Source organism: Canis aureus, chromosome 25 (genome assembly GCF_053574225.1).
Source record: "Canis aureus isolate CA01 chromosome 25, VMU_Caureus_v.1.0, whole genome shotgun sequence".
NCBI classification, from domain to species: domain Eukaryota; kingdom Metazoa; phylum Chordata; class Mammalia; order Carnivora; family Canidae; genus Canis; species Canis aureus.
Window position 1 is genome coordinate 19,031,243 of NC_135635.1, and position 24,179 is coordinate 19,055,421.

Genomic DNA, 24,179 nt, shown 5'->3' on the forward strand with positions numbered 1-24,179 from the left:
TTGTCAAACCTCTCTCAGCCCAATATTTGCAGTAATAGGATTGAAACTTTACCCAGGACTGCCCTTCCAACAAGAAGAAAGAGAAAGAGGCAGAGAGATAGCAAAACCAAGGTAGCAAGTGGATTGCAGCCATGGTGAAAGCATCTGTGCAATTCAGGATATGCCAGTGTGGAGCCCCCTCATCCTAGGCAAAGGGGTGAGAGCCCAGTGTGGCCTGGCCACCGTCTGGGAGACACTGGCTTTGCTGCCCCAGCGGTGCCCCGTTCTGGCTATTACTCAAGGGAGTTCTACGCAAGTGGTTGTACTTGGGCGTGAGTCACCACACCCCCACAGGAACAGTGGGAATCCTGCATCTGAGAGAATGAGGAACTGGTAAAGTATTAGCATGTGTCTACACTTCATTTCTATCAGACTTAGACTTCCAAGCAGGGGGTGGAAGTGGGAAGTGAGGAGTTATGTGATACAGAGGAATTCTAATATCCTTCTCCAGCTGTAAGAATCAGGTGTGATGGCTAAATATACCCCCCTATCCTGAGCCGAAGATGCTTCCAAAACTCCTTGGCCTGCCACACAAGGCTGTTTAAAAACCTGATGAAATCTGACTTTTCTACCTTTTCTCTTTTTCTCCTCCTATGCTAACTTTTTTCTGTGACCAAGCCAGCTTTGTTCCTATAAACTTCTTTTCCTTCTCGTGGCAGCCCTGACTCCTCTTTTCCACCTGTCCAGGCATTTTTAGCATTCTGTAAAACCTCCCCAGATGGACCTCTTGTCCATGGAATACCTGCTGGGGCTCCTCTGACATGGAGGCCTGTCTCCTTCCTCCCCAAGTCCCACCACAGAGCCACAGCTCATGTCGATCCTCTGGCCTATGCTGATGGACTGCCTGTCGTTTCATGTCATGGTCTTCTTTTACTCTTACTGAGCACCTTCACTGTGCTTTCCCCTGCTTAAATGTCGGAGTATCTTAATCCCCCAATTAGAGGTGGAAGTAATGAGAGTTGAATCCCACTGTGCCTTCCAACAGTTAGTTAGGGGTCAATAAATATTTTTGATTGCCTGAAAGGGGTCGAAGGCACTGAAGCAAAGCCAAACATGATTTTATCCACGGCATCCCACGATGAGCTCTATGGGAAAGATGCAGGCCCTGCAGTGATGTGGGTGCAGCTGTCTGAGTCTGTGTCCTTGTCCCAAGTTGAATATAAGCCCATGGCTAGGAAATTTGGCACAGTTTCTCAATTGGTCATGAATCTGGTGAGGCAAGAATGTGTGTTAGGCAAACCTGGGTGTCACTTTTAGCATCTACCTTAGTTATTCTGAGTACTGAACCCTGTAGGAACATTGCAACAATCTGAGAAAGTTCAAGTAAGCTACAAATGGCACGGTGATCCAAGACTCAAAACCTGATCGAAGATAAGTGCTAGGTCCAGTTGTGCACAAAGGTGAAAACGGCCCATCTTTTTGGTGATTTATACTCAATTCTTCAGAAACAAGTCAGACAAACAGGTGGTGCAAGGTCATGCTCATTGGATGAGGATGTGCTCTCGTGGAACACACTTCCTAGTGATGCCGAGTACTGGAGAGTACATTTGAGGCCAGTACCATTTAAGAAACTGCATCTTTATTATGCTTCTACTTCTGGGAAATGCTATCATTAAGACACAGTCTCTAGGCTCCAATCAAGGCCAGAAGACATTGATTTTTTTTTTTAAAGCTTTTCATAATGGGCAGCTGGTAGCCACAAGTCAAAAAATAAATAAAATACAGTCTTTTTAAAAGACAAGTGAAAATAGGAATCAATAATCTCTAGACCACTAACTCCCTTGCTTGTGCCTGCCTTTATTGTTCAGCCATATGACACAGTAGCTATTTCCTAGAGATTGAGACTTCTGAGAATTTCATTGGTCTCTAAGATCCTTTCAAGCTCCAAGAATGCCTTTGTTCTTCCCTCTATGTGAGATTCTTTGAGTTTGGCTAGTACCATGATTTCATTCTTATTTAAAGGATCATATGGAGCTTTTCCTCCATTTCATTGGTCTTTGCTTCTTCTATAGCCTGCCCTACACTGGCTGTTCTTTCACTACATACTTTCCAAACAACAAGTACTTAAAATATCACATAGGTTTTAATTTTTCCTTCTCTTTGTTTCTCTCTCTTTCATTTCTTCCTTCCTTCCCTCATGTAATCATTCAACGAACACTACAAAGTGGAAATTTTGTGCCTTCAGATTAGCAGAACAGAGTAGGAGAGCAAAGGTTTGTGTGACATACTGCTACACTGAAAACTTCCAGGCCTGTTCTTTGCTGAGACTAGAGAAAATAAACACTATATTCCTGTTTGACAGATCTTTCTCTCTACAACCCCTGAAAAATCTCTGTGATGATTCAGGTGTGGTAGGGGACCGATGAGCAACTTTATCCAAACATAGTAAAATGTGTCAACTTTGACTACATCCCCAATCACAGGTATATGGGGTGATTTTCACAAACTGAAAGGAATGAATGAATACTCCCAAATGGGAGGTTTCACTGTATAACAATATTTCAATGGAAAAACCTCAAATTTCTCCATGAAAGCAACAATATAATACTTGCAATTATAATATTACAAAGGAGTCATCAGATGATTCTGTTAAGAATAAAAGACCTTGTAAAAGCCTGTGGCAGTTGTGTAGGGGCATAATCTCACCTCAGGGCCTTTGGACAGGTTGCTCCCTCTGTGGGGAACACATTTCACAAAGTTAGTTCCTGCTCTACCTGTCAGACATCAGATTAAATGCCACATACACAGAAAAGTTCTCCTGAACATCCTATGTACAGTAAATGAGTCCTTGTCCTTTTTTCTGTCAGATTTATGTTACTTTCCTTCATGAAATACATGGTATTTTTAATTGTAATTTCGTATGTATTTTTGCCAGCCATCCCATGGGAATATCAGCTCAACAAAGGCAGGGCCCATGTCTCCCTGGTCTTTCCAGTGCCAGCCTAGTCCTGGTTTAGAGGAGACCCTTAGGAAAAAAGCTAATGATCTGTATTTATATGGAGAACAAGTTCATTTCTTTTAAACACACAGATCTATCTCTCATTTGCTGCTATGCCCAAGAAACAAGTTGCTGTAAGTTAACTGCAGCGTTTGTCAAGTTATTGATTACAAAATCGGGTTGGGTCTTACCACTCTGGATCCTATTGAAAGAGTACATTTGACCTCTGACATATTTTCTAACGTGAAGTCTTCTGCAATTTGTAAGGTGCTGGTGGCAATCAAGGCCCCACTCATTTATAGCCTTCATTCCTGTACTAATATACACACAGTGTTCATGCAGACAAAACAAGATTGTGGGAAATAGAAAGTTTTTGGTTACCTCAGCGACGGATTATCCTACAATTGCCATGATTTTCAAGTTTTTCTTGGGGCCCAAGTAGAATTATGTAGACCATGAACACTAACTAAGATTTAAAGTGGGAACTTCACTCTTAGAAGATTCTCTTGTGGGAACCTAAGGACCAAGGAAACCTCTCTATTAATTCTCTGCAAAGGAGGGTAGACATGCAGCATGAATTGCTTTCTGGCAAAAACAATAAAGGAAAAACAATTACATGCTGGTGGGAGAGTTACTATATTTTCATTTACTTTTCTACAGTTTAAGGAGGAGATTCCTTTCTTGTTCGAATGTCATGCAAACCAAAGACCACAGCTTTAAGCCAAGATTTTAGCAAAATTAAATTTCATAAAGTGCTTCTTTTCTCTGTAGAATACAAGCATCAAGTATCAGTTCTTTCTCCAGAAGTCATCTGTACAACGAATTACAAAATCACGTGTACTACCTTGTCTCCATGAATTTTCAGGGTTGAATGGACAATTTAAGCAAAATAGCATTCATCTTCTGGAAAAATATTATTGAGATTTATTTCTTTTTTTCTCAGACTTTCTATGAAGATATATGTAGAATGAATTTTTTGATTATTTTTTTTAACAAGAATGTTCTTTGAATGCCAGAACTTGTTTTTTGCTGGTAAGAAAATGAATGAACCTCCCAGTGAGTTCTTAAAAGAGTATAAGTACATGACTACCAACATGTTCATCAGTTAAATAAATATTCATTTGATAATACAAATCGTTCCTTGAAGGGTCTAGAAGGTTCTGCCATTATCTTTTGAGTATACCCCAGTGTACATTCGTATTTTACTTGGAGAAACAAAAATGTAACCACCGTATGGTGATTTCTGGAAGCCATCAAATAGTAGACTTTGGACCAGATAAATGTGACTTTGGATTTTGATTCCAGCATTTTCCCTCTCTTAACCTGATTTTCCTCATTTGTAAAATGGTAATGATAACATTACCATTACACTATAGATGCTGATTGGAAATAGATTCCCTTTTTTCTTTAATTATCATATCAAATAAAAAACAAGCAAAAAATCCTCTATATAGTATAATATAAATTGTGCATTATTGCTGAGAGACTAGATTAACTTATTTCCTTAAAGTCATCAACAATAGAGAACCAACAGGAATAATCAGCACTATTCTGGAGTAGTGCTATCCCAAGAGAATTTTCTATGATGAGGAAATGTTCCATACCTATGCTGTCCAACATGGTAACCACTATAGCTATATATGGCTACTGTACACCTGGAATGTGGCTTATGGCTTAGAAATGGAATTTTATTTTAATGTAATTTAAAATAATTAAATTTTTTAGCTTTTTTTTTTTTTTAAGATGCCATTTATCTATTTGAGAGAGAGTGAGCAAGAGTAAGCATGTGGGGCAGGGGCAGACAGAAAGGGAAAAGCAGACTCCCCTGCTGAGCAGAGCCTCATGTGGGGCTTAATCCTGTGATCCTGGTATCCTGACTTGAGCCAAAGCAGATGCTTAACTGAGAGCCACCCAGGCGTCCCTCCCAAATTTTAATTTTAAATTTCCAGATGTAGCTACTATATTGGACGGTGCCATTCCAGTGAAGTAATGAGCTCAGGTGTGACCTAGGTATGTCAGAGTCATCATTCACAATTTAGATGAATGATAGCATTATAGATGTAACTTATGACTAACCAATTTATCTTATCATAAGTCTCACCGTATAAGACATTAGAAAGTGAAGTTCTTTTCTTGATGAGTCTACTTCTTGACCTCTATTTACACCCATAGCTCCTCCATTAGATGAAGAAGGCAGAAACCTCATTTGAGTTAAGGGGCCAGATGATTTGGCATGGTTGTCTAAAATGGCCTGATAAAATTTTCCTTATCCAAAAAGATGATAGTGAATATTAGGAAGATCTCAATCTCCCTTTGATCACTTGTTTAGAAGGTACCTGTATTCAAATATAAATGTATGCTCACAAGTATATCTGAAGGGTAATTAATGTCTATAAGAACTGTGACTGAAACCAATACATTTTTTTAAAGCCCTCACGAGAAACTGAATGAGCTGGATCAGGTGGAGATATGAATGACCAAAGGAAAGAGAGGAAAACAAAATGTATCAAGATCCAACATAGGAAATATGGCTCTTAAAGCAAAAGTAAGACAGGAATTGGATGTCTATAGATTCAAATGGTGAAGAGGATGGAAGCAGAACAGTGGCTGGGTTCAAAGTATCTGCAGGAGGCAGGAGAAAGAGAACAGCCCAAATTTGGGAGGGGAATAACCCAAAGCTGAGATCTTGTCTGAAACTGTTTCCCCTAAGATCAAACAGCAATTTGATGAAAACTTTCAGACCACATTTACCTGCCACCCGAGTTATAGTTGGTGGGTGGTGTTGACCATTCTTCTGCCTTGAAACTCTATTCTGATAGTTGCTATGTAACACTTGATTTCTTATCTGCCTGGTGAAAGCTTCTAAATCTTCAAAACTGATATTTTACTGGTCAGCTCCATGGGGACACTATTCACATTGTAGACCACATAAATTTGAAAATAGATGACGGCAACTCTGGATGATGGCAGTAAAGGTGTTCTCTAATTCATACAAAGGTACCATATGGCCTAGAAACAGTTCAATTTGGTCCTAGGGAGGCTGTAATTCCCTTAAGTGCCACCCTAGGCCCTCCGAGTTTTCACTTTGAATTAGCTACTAATAACTTAATTCATACTTACTGCTTTGACCCCCACTTATTTTTTTCAACCCCCACTTATAAACCATCTATATACATTCTATTATCCACAGCCCAGATTACTCTCCTGAGCCCTAGATTCACACCTAATTGGGTTTTGCACAGTTCTATTCAGATGTTTCAGTGGCACCAGAAACACAACATATTAAAAAAAGAATTGATCCCCAGTCCTGATTAACACCACCACCATCCACCTGGTAACTCAAGCCAGAACGTGTGAATTATCTCTATCTCACTCACTCCCCACATAACTTCAATCTATGAATCCTGGAGATTCTGCTACAATTAACCCCTTCTGTGTACATCCCCGTTACCTCCTTACTGCTGCTGCCACACTCTCCTCTACAAGCTTCCATCTTTCCTATAGTGTGGCCCATTCTACTTCCATATAGCTTTCAGTGGGATCTTTCTAAAATACATGTATTATTATGTCACTCTCCTGCTAAAGCTGCTTCAATTTTTATGCCTTGTTAATGTGAGTCATGATAAAGTCTGAATTCCCAATGTGGCATATAACAAAGCTGTAGGTGAGCTGGTCCCTGTATGTTTTTCCATTTCAGCCTCTACCACGTATCCAAATATATGCCTGCATTTTAGTCACATGAATTACATTTGGCTTTCTTAATAGGTCCAGGGCAACCCCTTAGACTGGTCAGTGGCTCTTCATAGAATTCCAGTGATATTTACCAGGGCACATTGCAATAGTTTTCAAATCTGTCTTTTTTTCTTTAGATTTTAAGTACCTTGAGAACAGGAATATGATTTTATCTTTACCTCTCTAGCACCTGCCTACCATCTGCTACTTTAGAATAAATGTTTGGCAAGTAGATGGATAAATGCATAGGTCAAAGAGAAAGGAAAGAGGGGAAATTAATGAAATTCAGATACTCCCAGAATTTCAGGGAAAATGGGGAGTGTGAAGAGTTGGGGTAGGAGAGAAAATAGTGTCTGTGATGCAGAAGGTATCTTTAGATTACAAAATCACTCTGCTTTTCCCACCTTTATTTTTTTTTTATTTTTTTTTTCCCACCTTTATAGGTAGAAGTGTAGTGTTGATAGCATCATTGTTTCATGGGGGCACCTAACATTTTTATGCTTTAGTTTTTTAAATTTTAATTTACAAATGGGAAAACATTGCTTCAAAGCATTAATACTCTAAAGTCTTTGTCCTTTATGACAAAGCTGTGGATATGAGTGATAAGCCTTAAAAGCCTTAAAATATTTCAGTGTAAAAGAATAATGGGAGTGGATATAAATTGCATTTATACAAAACTATTTCAAAATAGTAAGCATAAAAAGAAACTCTCCAAGCATATTTTTCCTTTCTCTTCTATTCTTTTCTCGTCTTTTAAAAAAAGTTTGTTATTTTGAAAGTACACAGCTGTTCAAAGCTATAAATAAGGAGGTAGCAATGTCACATCTATTTGAAGTACACTTAATGTCACCATTAAGCTGTATCAATTATTTCATGTATGTACAGACAAAAGAGATGAATTTTGGTTCATAAAAATTATCTTGCATTAAGTCTGAGATGTTGTTTTGTCTTGAATTAAAATATCTGGGGTATGTCTGTTTGCTTGGCTGTCACTATTAACAAAGCCTGTGATGGAGGATGACATTCCTTAAATGAAACACCCGTAGAGTTTTTGAAGTCAACTCTCCATATCATTGGTGTGGGGTATCATTAAGCTACAAGGCTGAAAATTCCAATTCATAACTGCAAACATAGACATTTGTAAAATACAATTAATTAAAATAAAAAACAACTTAGTTTTTTTATGTCAGAGGGGAGTTAGGTGGGGGGGGAGGGTGAAATAGGTGAAGAGGACCAAGAGTACACTTAGCATCATGAGCACTGGATGATGTATAAAATTGATGAATCACTATATTGGACACCTGAAACTAATATAACATTTATTTATGTTAATTACACTGGAATTTTGAAAAATTAAAAAAGAAATTTTTAGTTTTAAAAGCTTACTGAGTCCATGTTTTGTTTCATTTGCATCTTCCTCTATAGTATCAGGTGGTTGGGAGGTGTTCAATGAATACTTAGGCAAATCATTGAGTCTTTCTAAGCCTCAGTTCACTCATCAATGAGTGGGATTAATAACCACATCATAAAATTGTTGGAGAATTAGGCAGCCCGGGTGGCTCAGCAGTTTAGCACTGCCTTCAGCCCGGGCGTGGTCCTGGAGACCTGGGATCGAGTCCCACGTTGGGCTCCCTGCATGGAGCCTGCTCCTCCCTCGGCCTGTGTCTCTGCCTCTCTCTCTGTGTCTCTCATGAATAAATAAATAAAATCTTTAAAATAAATAAACAAACAAACAAATAAATAAAATCTTTAAAAAGATTGTTGGGGAATTAAATAAGATACTGCTTTGTACTCTGGCTAGTACATGGTAACCATTCAATCCAAGATTTCTGTTATTGCTTGCATATCTGATCCTTGTAAGTCTAGTTATTAGGGCCTTTGGATCTTCAATATGTTCATAGAAATACAATTTTATATTTCAGTTCCAAAACAGGAGAAAGAGCTCAGTATCAAAACACAAAGACAGGTTTAGAGACTCACTGGAAACTGTAAATGAACATAGCCAGCCAACTATGATAAACAGCCCTAGTAAGGAATAACTAGCTTATAAAATAAGTTCTTGCCCTTTGGAACAATTTTTATTTGCCACAAAGCGTAAAGTTATTAGTGAATAACATAATGTACCTTATAGGTCAAAGGCAAATGTTGTTTCACCTGAATTTTTGCTCCACCAAGGACTTTCAGCAATTCTCCCATAGCCCTATGACTCCAAATAGATCAAGAACCACTGCTTTAGACTGTTGTACTCACATGATCTACTTTTTCTCTTTTTTTTTAAAGTGATTTCATTTATTTATTCATGAGAGATGCAGAGAGAGGCAGAGATATAGGAAGAGGGAGAAGCAGGCTTCTTGGGGAGCCTAATGCAGGACTCAATCCTAGAATCCTGGGGTCATGACCTGAGTTGAAGGCCAATGCTTAACTGACTGAGCCACCCAGGAGTCTCACACTAATTCTATGTTAACTAAATAATCTTTCTTAATATCTGAGGACCCAATGTAATAAAGAGTCTCATTCCATTATTTGATGTTTGACTACAGGTACTTTCCAAGCCTTACCCTGACCTCTTCCCATCCTGCCTCAGATCTGGGCAAGCTGATAAGAAAACCCAGGTGCTTTGCCACCAGCAGTGGCATACTATGCACTAAATCCCTCACTCCAGCTCCAGCCCCTAACTACCATGAAAACTCAAAGCCAGTCTCTTTTTTCCTTTCATAGCTCTTTTGAGCTGTTTTCAGATCAGCTTGAGGGGTCTGTCTTGTTCTCCCCACAAAGCTTTATTATGAGAATTAAAAACCTTTTCACAGTTCTTACCGTGTGTGTGTGTGTGTGTGTGTGTGTGTGTGTACGTGTGTGTCTGTCTGTGTCTATGTAGTAGTAGTGGTAGTAGCAGTAGTAGTACTATCTTCAGTTTGGAAATCCAAACCAAATTTTGGATGGTAACCCATTCCAATTCTATGGATTTGACCACAACACCCAGTCACCATGAAACTGGAAGAAGAAGAGACATTATATCCCTTTCAATGAGGACATAATAATTATCATTCCTAGGAATAAATTTGCATCCAACAAAATCCTAAAAACATCTATTTCTTTTGAGTTCATATACTGTGAATCCATGCCATTAAACCTAATCAATACTAACATGATGCCAAGACTAAATGTCAGAAGCTGGGAAGTTGCAGACTAGTCTTGGGGAATGGTTAACACCTCCAATGGACCACTACAACACATAATCTCTTTCTGCTTTCATTTATCACATGGAAACACAACTGTACACCTTTAGTAAATAATATATACTCCATTTGAAGGAATACCTCTACTATACGAAGGGAGACAAGAATGCCTGAAGGGGGCAGTAGTTAACTTAAATGGAGCAAGAGAAAATAGATGTGCTGAGTTTTTGTATTACAACCCAGGATGGCCTGGCTCTATTAATTACATTGTCTATTAAAAAATTCTTTACTGTGTTTTAAAAGGTAACACATGGCAAGCTTCTGAGAAGCTACTGTGAAATTTCAAAAGCTACATAACTGGAAATAGCAGCATTTTACTCCCTTTGCTATCAAATTTTTAAAAATTCTTGATATCTGCAATGTAGACACTAATTTACAGGTATATGTATACAAATGAGAAAAGAGTGTCACGTTAGGAACCAAAGCCTTTTTTTCAACTCTCTCATCCTTTATATTCCATTTTCACTTTTATTTCATGTTGATCCGACTTTTAGGCTGCATTGTTATAGAAAGCTGACACTCAATAAATGGATCTCACTCTTTAAATTTAGATATATTAGTTGACTTTGGTATTTCATGCACAAGTACAATATTTTATGGAACCTTTGAGCTATCTGGAAAACGTATAACAAATATTCTTTGTGGAACTAGAAATTTGCAAAAGCATGGGTGGTTTTTAAAGAACTCTAGGAGGGGCAACTGGGGGCTCAGTGGTTGAGTGTCTGCCTTTGGCTCAGGTTGTGATCCCAGGGTTCTGGGATCGAGTCCCACATCAGGCTTCTTGCATGGAGCCTACTTCTCCCTCTGCCTGTGTCTCTGCCTCTCTCTCTCTCTGTGTCTCTCGTGAATAAATAAATAAAATCTTAAAAAAAAATAAAATAAAATAAAGAAAGAACTCTAGGATTTGGGAGTTATACAGAACTAGGTTCAAGCACTGGTTCCACCGCTTATTAACTGTGTAATTGTTCACCTCAGGTTTCCATAAGGAAAGTTGTAAGGATTAAATGAGATTGCATAGATAAGTATCCATCACAGTATCTGGCATGCGGAAAGTGCTTAATAAATGCTAACCTTTTTTTATTTCCAAGTGAGTCTCCTCTGGTCCTTTGGGTTTTGGTACTCTGAAACGTAGGGCTTAAGGAGCCTGATAGTTCATATTTACTCAGAACATTTAATTTTGCATAGCCAGAAAGGATAGTGTATTTGGTTTAATTTGTCAAAGTACAATAACAAGACAACCAGTAGGAACTCCTGTGGTGTGTGGACTCACCCATTTCTGAATTTTATTTAAAGAGAAAGGTAAGAGAATTAGCAATCGCTATATATTTCTCACTCACGGATCCTCACTGGGCTACTGTTTTTCTTCCCTTGCTTTCTGACAAGCCACAGGAAACCTACCTGCTTATAGGCCGTAACCAACGTTCTAATCAACCAACACAAACAACCAGGCAACTGACTTTCTGATAAAGAGTTCACTATTTACTTTCAAGGAGTAGTCTCTACAAGGGACTTCATTATCCTCAGAAAGCACTGTTGCAAGCTGATTCTACAGAAGGAACTCTGATGCTAGCAGTGGATAAGACTCTGGAAAAAAAAAATCAAGCTTTTTGCTTTCTTCCTCCCCAGTTTTGTTTCTAGTTATTTTCTGTAAAGGCCTAACACAAAGCTACTCACAAACACAAGGAAATGCAAAAGCCAGTTAACACAAAGTTGATTGAACTTGTGAGTGTATCAAAGGTCAAGTCTCAGTTACAGTTCCTATAGCAATTATAACTTGGCCACTTACCCCTTCAACAGTAACATCTACAACCAGAGCAAGCCTTTCTGCAGCAGCTCTAGGACTTTCCGTCACTGAAAAGTTTGGGTTGTTATGTTGCATTTGTTTTTGCTGTGTTTACTCACATCAGTATTTCAAAAGCATCCCATCTAGGTTTAACTACTGAAAACTCTTCAAACTGGCCTCACTGTTTAACTGGCAATGGCTTCAGCTGAGTATCTTGCAATTGTCCCTTTTAGCCAACAGTATTTTAATGCATCCCTACACTTTAATGGAGAAACACGATAAATCCCCTTGGTAAATTGGAAGGCTTTTGTACACTATGATGTAAGCCAGAAAATTTAGGAGTATTCACCACACAGCAAATGAACTCAAAGTGAGAAATATGTAAAAATTAAGGGCCAGGGGCACCTGGGTGGCTTAGTGGATGACCGTCTGCCTTTGGCTCAGGGCATGATCCTGGGGTCCTGGGATAGAGTACTGCATCAGGCTTCCTGCACAGAACCTGCTTCTCCCTCTGCCTAAGCCTCTGCCCTCTCTGTGTCTCTCATGAATAAATAAATAAAATCTTAAAAAAAAAAAAAACAGAACAAACAAAAAAAAACGAAGGGCCAAAAGACAAGGAATGATGGCCACAAAGCTGAGGATGAGGTTTTATGGGAATTACTAAAACAAATCAACAGTGTAAACATTGGATAAATTTCACTTTAAAAGCAGAGGTATAATGGTTTTTAAGTACACATAGCAGGAAAACTTTTAGAAAGACAATAAATATAATTTCATATTCAGATAAGAATTAGTGATCTCTGAACTTGTCTTCTTTGTATTCAAAGCTCAGTAAAACTCAACATTATGCCAGTATCATAATGGGAGACCAAACGGCCAGTCTATACAGTCAAAGTGAAGTGAATGATTCTAGAATACTTAGAACAAGGACCAACAAACCACAGTCCATGGGCCGAATATAATCTGAAGTCTGTTTTTCTAAATAAATAATACCTTTAAATATTGTCTAAGGCTGCTTTCATGTTACAGTGCCAGGGAGATGGAGTAGTTATGACAGAAACCACTAAGTTGGCAAAGCCTAAAATATTTACAATCTGAACCTTGACAGAAAATTCAGCCAAAAAGCTTAAATAAAAGCAGACATAGAGCCATTCCCTGGAATATAAACTCTCTATGTTGGTTGAGAAGTGGATAATTAAACACACACACACACAAAAAACAAACATGGACTAGAAATGATCACTTATTTTATTCTGCTTTTAGGCCACAGAGTTCCAAATTCCAAATATAATGTGGATAAATCATTCCCTTAAAAATTTTCAGAAAAGTCGATATGATTTTCTCTATCTCATAATCTAAGCTGCTAATGTACAGGCTCAATACATTTTAAAATCTGCCTTATTGGATTTAAAGTTCAAAGGTCCTATACTTGAAATCTGAATATTAAAAAGCACACTTATGCTTTTTATATTAGGGATATTTTTACTGAAAGTCAAGTAGAAATAAAACATTTGTGAAAAATATATGATACCCCAAGCAAAATGCTTATCATTTAATAACCAAGCTCTAGAGAAATGAGGAGGAAGGGACAAAATGGCTATATTCAAGATAGCATGAAAAAATGCCAGAAGGAATTTAGTGACATGTAAAATTCACTTTCTTAAAAAATGAGTAAGAAATAAATAGTTGTATTAGCTGAAGGAAATGTGGGAATACTTTTGGAAGTTTCAGCAAGGGAAATTCAGGCAAAATACTATACAAAACAAAGCCATAAGAACTGAGCTGTGTAAGATTATGAAAAGAAGTCTAGAAACTTTTGTTCAGGTAATATCCCGAATAATGAAAGCAATTATGGCAAATGGCAAAAAGATTTCATATTTTTTAGGAAAAAGAAAAAGCCAAGCCTGGAATTGTAAAATGGTCAATTTAGCTTCATACCTAAAAAAAAGAAATACCCAAGTGACTCATCAAGAAATTAATTTTCAAATGCTTAGAAGATTCAGAAGATACAAAATAATAACCAACATGCTTTTTGGCTTTCTGAAAAACACATTTAGTCAGACCAGTCTCATTTCTTTCTATGTTACAGTGATGGGGATAGTTGATGGGAGTCAACTGAGGTCTTTCACTCAGCTGCTCATGCCATGCATCTTGTAAGAAAGACAAAGATGGTGTAGAAAAACACACAGACTCTCCTAGATGGGAGCCACCAGATATAGGCTAGTTTGAATTGAGATGTGCTTTTTTTTCAAAGATTTAGTTTAAAAAAAAAAAAACATATACATAGTTGTGAATGATTTTACAGTATAATTTTATAAAACTCTTTTGTTCTTGGTTTTATAAAAATTACTTTTTATTAACATAATAACCCAGTGTCTAATAATAGCTTAGTTGAGGGCTGAACTATAAAACCATACTTAGTGTTTATCCTGTATAATTTTCTAAGTTCATAGGAAGTTTACTCATCTAGTGTTCTAGCACTTAGCACCTGCTGTGTTTTATTTCATTCACTTGTGTATATGTCTAGGGCTCCAAGCAGGATTATAAGCTCTGATGGCAAGAACAGTTTCTTATACAAACTTTCTCTCTCCATAGCATATGAATAATAGATACCAGTGAAGTAAAGGGATCCAGCAGTCAGGATAGCTTTCTGGATTAAGTTAGAATCTGCTGTTATTTAATATTTTCAGCAGTGACAATTATGGTAGACTATATCATTCGTTTGAAACTTAACCATATGCTACTTTATGCAGTATAAAAATTTCATAGATTTAAGCCTGATTATCCAATGTGAATGGAATTATTTGAGGGCAGAGAATTTTGTCTTACTGTGGTAATAATATTTGAAAGTAGTATTTAAAACTAGCTTTTTGATATCACATACACTTTCTAATTTAAGGACTTAAAGGATCCTATGAAGCAGATATTGTTATTATCTGAGGTTGAAGGAGATTGACAATATGATGGTAGAAGTGTCAGAGTCTGAATCTAGAACTCAAATTTAGGTCAACTGATGCTAGACAGACGGTTTCTGGGTCACTTTACAGCACTGCAATGTCTCTTCTTTTGTTTCTGTCCCAATTTGGGTTCCCACAAAAGTTGACCCTAAGGAAAGGATTTGGGTGGAAGTTTGTGGAGGTACGGAGAACATCTGAAGGGGAGTAGAGATATGATATAGGTAAGGGAAAGCATCTAGTAAGGGATGATATTAAGCCAGTTACCACGACCTGCAAATAGGTCTTAATTTCTCAAGGAAACACTGGAAATGGTGTAAAACCCAACTGTTGTGAGCTGAAGTGTGTCCTCTCAAACTCCATATGTTAAAACTCTAATGCCCCGTATGTCAGAATATGATTGTTTTTGGAGAAAGGGCCTTGAAAGAGATGATTAAGCTAAAATGACAGTGTGAGGGTGGGCTCTAAACCAATGTGACTCATGTCTTCACAAGAAGAGAAAATTTGGACAAAAAGATACCAGGGCTGTGCACATGCAGAGGAAAGATCACATGAGTTGCAATGAGAAGGCGACCATCTGCATGCCAGGGAGGGAGACTTCAAAGAAATCAGATCTACCAATACCTTAATTTTCAACTTCTGGCCTCCAGAACTGTGAGAAAATAAATGTCTCTTGTTTAGGCTACCCAATCCATGATATTTCATTATGGCAATAATAGCAAACAAATATACCATGCCTCAGAATTTTCCCTCTCAAGTAGTGAAGGAATTGGTGTAGTCGTATTTGAGTTTTGCCCTCTGTACTCATGGCTCTCTGGATGTGGTGTCCTTGTCAAGCTTAAGCTTCTGGCTGGAACCCTGACCTGCAGACCACCTGGATCGTCCTCACCCGTCTCCTGTTTTTCCCCCACTCTTGTTCTGCTATGTTCCAGTATTGCTTCTAGCCATGCATAGTCAGCAACACATCCACTTCCATCTGAATAAGACATCTAAGGATAGCCCTTCCCTGCAAGGACTCAGGTGGACGGATGTTTTGGAAATAGCATCAGAATTCAAAAGAGTTGGTAGAACTGGAACGAAAGGAATAGAGTGGATTTTAATAGCAAGCATACATAGAATTAAAACCATCAGAGAGATAAGAGCCATCAGTTACAGCCAAAGATTTAGAATTAAAATTGAATCCCAAAGCAGAGTATAACACAGTAACACAATGTTAGTGTCATTACTGCAAGTAAAGAGCATGGAGCTGACAGAGAACAAAAGAGAGATGGTTGTGAAGACACATTTTAATTCATTGCACCAATAGTGCTTGATGATATGATGTTATTATCCATCTAGAGAATAAGAGGACAGCATGCTAGAAGAAGAAATTAATTTTTCCATTACACATCTGGGTAACAATTATATCTAGTTTGGAACCCTATGAAATGATGTGTGAAATGGAAATACTGAAAAGAGGCAAGAAATGAATAATAAAGATGGTTTAAATTTGTTTTAAAAATTTTTGGAGGAAAGCTTATGAAAGTTGGAGAATGATCAGCAACACTATTAGGGTTTTTGAAGTGGTATCTGCTGGATTCAGCTGTTCTCTCTTCCTACTGAGAATTTAAAAGAGAAGAAATGAATTTAAAAAGTTTAAGGAGGGACACCTGGGTAGCTTAGTGGTTGAGCGGCTGCCTTTGGCCCAGGGCATGGTCCTGGAGTCTCAGGATCGAGTCCTGCATCAGGCTCCCTACACGGAGACTGCTTCTCCCTCTGCCTATGTCTCTGCCTCTCTCTGTGTCTCTCATGAATAAATGAATAAAATCTTAAAAAAAAATAAAAAGTTGAAGGAGAGGTTTAACTGAGCCTCACAAACTTTGAGGCTCAGAGTGAAATTCTAGAAAATGCCATGAAAGTTTAAAAAAAAAAAGCTCAATCTCCAGAAGCCTTTAAGAACAAAGATGATAGATCAACCATCAACCATTACAATGGATCTTGGGAACCAGCCCATATACTTTATCACAGTGAAAACAAATATTTCCAAAGAAGTACAGTTCTTGGACTCTGAGTAGTATTTAAGAATTCAGTGACAATTTAACTTGCCTACAACTTCTTTATTTAAAGCCTGACCTAATCTCTCCCAGAACTGCAGATTCAAATTTATTTCTGTGGCCTGGATAGACAATTATCCTGGTAGAGTTATATAAGGTCCTTTCATGGAGGAGGGAGATAAGTCTCTCAGAGATTTTCTACCTTTGTGTTAAAATATTTTTTTATAGAGGTAATATTCACATAACGCAAACCAAATTAATATGTACAGTTCAAAACGTAACAACGGAACAAAAAATATCATGTTTATGAAGTTCCAAATTTGTGTTGATATTTATAATCAGGACAATCTTTAGTACATTTTCCTGTGAGATTTCCTAATAAAGTAATGATGTGGTACAGCATCAGAAAATCTGAAGGGTTCCATTAAACTTTCATTTGGCATTAAAGTAGCCACTTAGTGCATGAATGATAGATGTTTATGCTCGATAAATGAATGAAAATAAGTTTGGGTGCTATTGACCACTGAGGTAAAATTCTAATTAGAGAGTGTCCTAGAGGATAAATCCACTCTCTTCAATTTAGCTTCTGGAGAAACATAAACATGCTATATTCCAAAAGGAACATTTCAAATAAAATTTGATTACTGTTAACTACAGAAAATTTAATCTTTAATAGGTAATTTTATGTATAAACTTCAGGAAAACTAATCTAAGGGTCTATCCTTCAATGTTTACCAGTTGTTATGTGATATATTTGAAAATATGGTTAAGTATAATAACAAGATAAACATTAGTCATTAAGTAAAAAACACGCAATTACGTATTTTATTGATAAGCATATAGGAATTAATGAACATTTAAAGGTAATGAAACTAAATACAATGGGCTTTGACTATGCAAAAATATATGTGCTTGGAAAAGATAGCAAAAGTGGCTGCCTTCTGACCTCCTACCAAAAAATAGGGAGAGGATATATCACAAGCTACTGTTCTTTCTGCACATACAAGAATGAATGAATGAAAAAAACAAATGCTCCCTCAGTAAATCCAAGATTTTCTAGTCCTTCGTATTTTGTGTGATTTTTACAGACAGATGATAGCTAACTAGCCAGCTGATAATAAACTCACTGAATAATACATATGACCTTAGGAAAATACATGTGATTTAAAGAGCAGAAATATTCCCCAAACCGAGTATCTCTCCCCTGGAAGTAATCCATGGGGCCTGAAAATATTATTTAGAAGATAATGAAGTCTCTGGTTAAATTATATATATGCATTCTGGAAGGGGTCACATGTCAGATGGTTACAACATATCTGCAATTAGTTGAGTAAGAGACCAATGTAGTAGGGCCACAAGTGAATGGATAAATTTAGATGGAGGAACTCCCTGAAGGTCAAGGATGTGGAGTGAAGGACTTCATGGGGAGAGGATAGTTTGGGGGGCGGGGGTTGGGTCCTGTGCACCATGATAGCACTGGAAAGCCATCCTCAAAGAAGCAAAGGAGAGATGAGAGGCATTCTGAACACCCTTGAATCTCTTTATGAGCTAGGATACAATTGGTGGCACTGGGCTCTCACGGAGAAGCCTTTTAAACCTTCGTTTAGTTCTTATTACTCTGTAAAACATTTAGGATGTTACAAATAACATTTCCTATGTTCCTTTTTTGGATCAAGGAAAAGCTTCACCAAAAGATTCTCTTATTAGTTCACCAACAGTGAATTGGTCTTCAGGTTAGCCATACTCATCACACCTTCTACTGGTAATACTGAACCTTTGAAGGACGTTTTCTTGTTTCATTCTTCTCAAGCTGGATGATTTCAATTTTTCTTGACTAATCTTGTAAACTACTTGACTATGTCAAAGTACCTCTTAAAGAGAATTTTCCATTGCAAATAGGAGATAAACATCAATATCTTTATTATTATTATTCCTTAGAGGGTAGCTGGGTGGGTCAGCCTGTTAAGTTGCCGGCTCTTGATTTCTGCTCAGGTCATGATCTCAGGGTCCTAGGATCGAGCCCCACGTAAGCACAGAGCCCCACATTCTGTGCTTAGAGGGGAATCTGCTTCAGGATTCTCTTTCCCGCTGCCCCTCCCCCACTCAAATAAATAAATAAATCTTTAAAAAAATATTATTACTCTCCAGCCCACCTACTTTGAAAAGCATGATATTTTTTCCCCATCAGCCATTTTTCTCTTCTTGGCAGTAGTCATAGCAGAGATTTAAAGTTTAAGATTTTATTTATTCATGACAGACACAAAGAGAGGCAGAGGGAAAAGCAGGCTTTCTGTTGGGAGCTCAATGCAGGACTCGATCCCAGGACCCTGGAATCATGACCTGAGCCAAAGGCAGACGCTCAACTACTGAGTCACCCAGGTACCCCCAGAGTTTTAAATTTTATACAGAAAATGGCCCATTTCATTCCCATCAACAATGCTCCCTGCTGCAAACCTTCATAACTGACAAACTATAGCTTATGACTGATTGACTCAGATGACAGATCACCCAAACAGAGGAGACAGAAGGGGCCAGGATGGGTTTGGTTCTCTCTGGCTCTGTTTCCCACTCATACCAGGCAAATATCATGGGCTGAATTGTATCCTCACTCCAAAATCAAAGGTGGAATTCCTAGTCCCTAGTACCTCAGAATGTGGCCACATTTGAAAAGAGGGTCTTTACAAAGGTAATGGAGTTAAAATAAGACCATTAGGGTGGACTCTAATCTAGTACGACTGGCGTTCTTAAAAAAGGAAGGAGGGGCAGCCTGGGTGGCTCAGCGGTTTAGTGCCACCTTCAGTCCAGGGCTTGATCCTAGGGTCCCGGGATTGAGTCCCATGTCAGGCTCCCTACAAGAAGCCTGCTTCTCTTTCTGCCTGTGTGCACCTCCCCACCCCAACATGAATAAATAAATAAAATCTTAAAAAAAAGAGGGAATTTGGATACAAACACATACAGAAGGAAGTTGATGTGAGGACACGGAGAGAAGGCCATCTACAAGCCAAAGGGGAAGGCCTGCAGCAGAGCCGTCCCTCATAGCCCTTGGAAAGAAGCAGTTCTGCTAACATGTGGATCCCAGATATCTAGCCCATGGAATTGTGAGGAAATACATTTCTGTTGTTTAAGCTGTCTGTGGTACCTTTTATGACAACCCTAGCAAATTCATACAGTTGAAATAATGTCAGCAAATTCAATAAGCATGTAAAGCAAGCAATATGTTGCTAGCAAAAAAAAAAAAAAAAAGATCATCTTTCAAGAAGTTGTCTAGCATCGGGTTTCTCTGATTTTTGTGTCTTATATTCCACAAAGCAATATCAAAGAACCTGGGCCTCACCATGCTGGAAAAACAAAGCTGTCCTCCCTTTTTATTCTAAGAGGAACATTGATTTTGCAGGTATGTTTTGAAAAACACTTTTACTTTATGTAAGTTTTAAGAACATGAGAGAGTGGCAGTATTGGGAATCCATTTTACTGAGAATTCTTTTCCATAGTTGTTCTTATTGTTGTCATTGTTATAATAGAGCTGTATCCAAAGCAGATCACTATTCCTGAGGGCCCTCAGAGGACCACATTGGGGTTCCAGCCCCACAGGGGCAGGGGGAGAGGGGGCGTGTAAGAGAAGTGAGTGAAGTAGGTTTGGTGTCTGAGGGCATGTAAGGGGGATGCCAACCCTGAGGCTGGGCAGGACAGCAGACCCAGAGTGGCCAGAGAAGAGCAACCTGGAGTCCCAGATCTGACCCCCAGATGAAAATTATTGGTGTAGTCTCCATGTAGCAGACCATGAGCAATGTGTCTTATCGGAGATGCCACTGACTGCATTTGAAACTATGGAGCCAAGGAGAGATGATCTGCTGTTTTTGGATCGCCATATAGCTCCTTCATAGCAGCAGCATAGGTAAATTCAGTTTTCCTTACATCTTTTTGCATGCTTCTTGTTTATAAAGGCAATCCATCTTCTAGACAGAAATATGGCTGCTGATTTTTTTAGGCTTACGTTATAATTGTTATTTAATTGTAAGTTTGATGATTACATGTCATCTTGTGGGAAACCGTGGGACGTGTCTGTAAAATGAAGATAGTAATATCTTCTAGAGCCCAGAACCAATGTCCACTTGAGATTTTGTCCAGCTGTGAGGTCAATGAGTGGGTGGAGTTGATGACAGTTTCAATGCTTTTTTCAACCCAGTCCCCATTTTAATCATTTGCAAATGCCTTTTTACTTATCCAACTTTACAGGATTTGATCATTTGCAAATATCTTTTTAGTTATCCAACTTTACAGAAGAAAACCTGAGGATGGCCCTTTCTACGCTAGCCACAGAAAATTTGGTCATACACCAATTCTTGTCTGGAGAAATGCCCCTGTGATGGTGAACAGAGTCTCTGGCATAGTTCTCAATGGCATCATTATTCTATTCATATTTTTCCACAGAAACATCTGCATAATAATATGTTCTAGTAAGAGCATAATAAGAAGAAAAAAGAGTCTCCCTTACAAATTTTGAATCAAGACAGCAGCCACAGCCAGCTCTGATGTCTGCTCTGTCGATGAGGGGAATTTATGCAGCAGGTCTCCACCTGCTTTGCCACCCTGGATCCAATGTAGTCAGAAAAGCCTGGAATAAGACTGATGAGTTTGCTCTAGTGTGTGAATGTCTGGATGCCCTCTGAGGGCATGCAACATCATCTCCAACTGAATTGGCTCTGTTCATTGTTACATCATCTGTGAACCTCTTCAGGCTCTTACCCAGGATTATTGAAAACTAACTACACTTCAGAAAGGTCTGGGATCCAGATAAGGTTGGCCATTGCTTCATGCTATGATGTAAGCGCTGTGTGCAGCTCTGTTTTGCTTAACCGTGTTGATGAAGGACAGGATGTCAGCATGGCTACATGAAATTCACTGATGGTTTGTTAAAGAACAAAGAGTCTCTGCCTTCCCTACAACCAAACCTACCACTTTTTCTCTGAAAAAGTATTTAGTGGATTAACGTACAATTCCCTTTTTGTCATTTTCATTTTCTGTGACACTGTCACGGGAAAAAGTCCAAGTGAACACAGAGTGCCTATGGTAGAATCAAGGAGCCTAAATGATTACACACTGGATTAATGACTTGGGGCAAAGGTAACACACCTATATTTTTTACGTAGTATATTTGGAGTATCATTTCCCCAGTCTTTGTCATAAGCAATTATATATTTTAGATTTTTTATTCAATTATCATAAATTGCTACAATCAGGGTGATGTGCGGGCTATAGTTATTATTTGATTTTTCTCTCGATTTTTAACGGCTTCATCTAAACTTCATTCCCTTTAAATACAAATGAATTTCTTCTCCTTAAAGAGTTCTTTCTTTTCTAGGTTGAAGAAAATAATGCAAACCAAACAAAAATGTTCAAAATATTGTCTCTGCCACTGGTAAATTACCTGTCTGCTTTTGCTGTTTTTATCCAAACTCAGCTAGAGTTGTGATGACTGCACATCACAGAGTTTAGTGGTAGGCCAGTGGCATCATGACGTGATGCACACCCCAGCAGTAAAATGACTAAGAAAAACAAATGTATACCTTGCTTCAGTAACAGTGATTACCTTTGGCAATTACTGAAAAACAAAGAGCTTTTATCTATTAGGAATTAAATTTTCTGTTTAAACCAAGTTGCTAAACATTTTCCCAAAATTTTCAAGAGAGATAAGAGCAATTTAGATAGCTTAAAATTAAAATGTAATAATGAAGGTCATAAAAAGTGATCTCCTATGTTTAGTGCTTTTGAAAACTTAAGAAGCAATAGGCACATAGTTTTATAAAAGGAGTGCAATATTTAAACTTTTTGATTCTTTAAAGTTTCATAAACTCAGGTTACCTAGTTTTTACCCTCAGTATTAAACTTTAGCATTTTGTTTTGTTTTTCAATTTTTACTCTAGCGTTTTTATAAGATGAATATTAAATTATTATTATTATTATTATTATTATTATTATTATTATTTATAGTTTGCATTACTTTCTATTCATTTATTCTGAGCCTGTTCTTTAGAAATGAACTCTTTTAGCTTCTGTACATATACTAAATTATATGCCCCACAGGGCCTAATCCATTGGCAAATATACCACCACTCTCTACCCCCAGAAAGGAGGTGACTCAATACTTTCAAGGTAACTTGACACTTGCTAATAGTAAAAGATCCCCCAGGTCCCCTCTTAATATCATAAATGACACTAATTTCTGCCAACTGAGGTAAGGGTTCATCTTATTGCATGCTCTTCTCTTATGGAGCAAGAGCCAAAGTTCAGCAACTCCCAATTGGTTTCTGGTTTCAAGCCAGGATAAACTGCAAAGAAAAGGCTTCCTCTGACATATGTGTTTAATCTTCTTTGACACATCAAGAACTCACCTTCTGGTACTTTCTGGAATCCTGAGTATAGAAACTATTTGTGTTTCTTCTATGAGGATATACACATTTATTTAGACTATACTTTTTATTTTTGATGCACGATTTCTCCAAGAATTTCACCTCAGCAACTGATAATCAGAATTTTTTATTTCATGGTCCCTATCATTGTCCTTAAATTTCTTACTTTCACCATGAGGTTTCCCAGTTGGTGTTCTGATACCACCTCTAGTCATTAGTCAAAGAAGCAAGTCATGTTCACATACTCCTCCAAAGCAAGTATTTTTCTTAATGAAGGTGAACTATCAACATGGAAGAAGAAAGTGATGAAATAAAGCACCAAATTGTCAGAATAATTCATGTTCTCTTTTTTGATTCTAGTGTTTATATGACAACTCTGGACAGATTGCTTGATTAGAATAGCTAGTGTAAATTACCTCTGGGAAAAGTTCAACCATAGCAGGAAAAGTGATATAGGGTGACAGGGTAGCAAGAGAAGAATAGAAGGACAAAAAATAAAGGTGTGTGTGGGAAGTTCATTTGTGGGTGAAATAGGATGTTTGAGCATCAGCTGAATCTCAGAAGAATTAGAAAAGCAGGAGAGAATGAGAATAAGTGGAATGGAGGCTCTGGGAGAAACATAGAGCAGGAGCACAACTGATAAAAAGAAGGAGGAGGAGGAGGAGGATAGCCCTGAAGACAGGACAGCTAGTTCATCCTCTAAAAGTGAAGAGGGGTGCCTGGCTGGCTCAGTGGGAGGAACATGGGACTCTGGAACTCCTGGTCATGAGTTTGAGTGCCAATGAGTATAGAAATCATTTTAAAAAGATTTGTTTAAATATATCAATAAACCAATAAAAAGAAGGAAAAGAGGTAAGAGTGGGTGGGGAGGTACATAAATTGGGAGGTTGGAACAGAACCTGAGATAGACCTTTGGTTACTTCTCTTTTCCCTAAGGACTATATGCCAAGGTCATATTTTGTCAGTTAAAGAGCTGTAAGTAAAGGAAGGTACTCCTGGAAAAGGAATAAATGTTTATAACCATTGCTTTAGATGGGAAAGAAAATAGACCAGA

General features: G+C 38.0%; 1 protein-coding gene across 7 annotated transcripts in view; it reads right to left on the reverse strand.

Moving 5' to 3' along the window:
• FAR2 (fatty acyl-CoA reductase 2) overlaps nucleotides 1–24,179 on the reverse strand; it is a 131,918-nt gene that overhangs the window by 88,799 nt on the left and 18,940 nt on the right. For 4 of the 7 annotated variants that reach the window (XM_077870584.1, XM_077870582.1, XM_077870577.1 and 1 more), the window contains exon 1: nucleotides 21,211–21,385. The exons of the other annotated variants lie outside the window; for them this stretch is intronic. The gene's annotated coding sequence lies outside the window, so the exon portion shown is untranslated. Of the gene's footprint in view, nucleotides 1–21,210; nucleotides 21,386–24,179 lie in introns of those variants that run through there. 7 annotated transcript variants of the gene reach the window in all.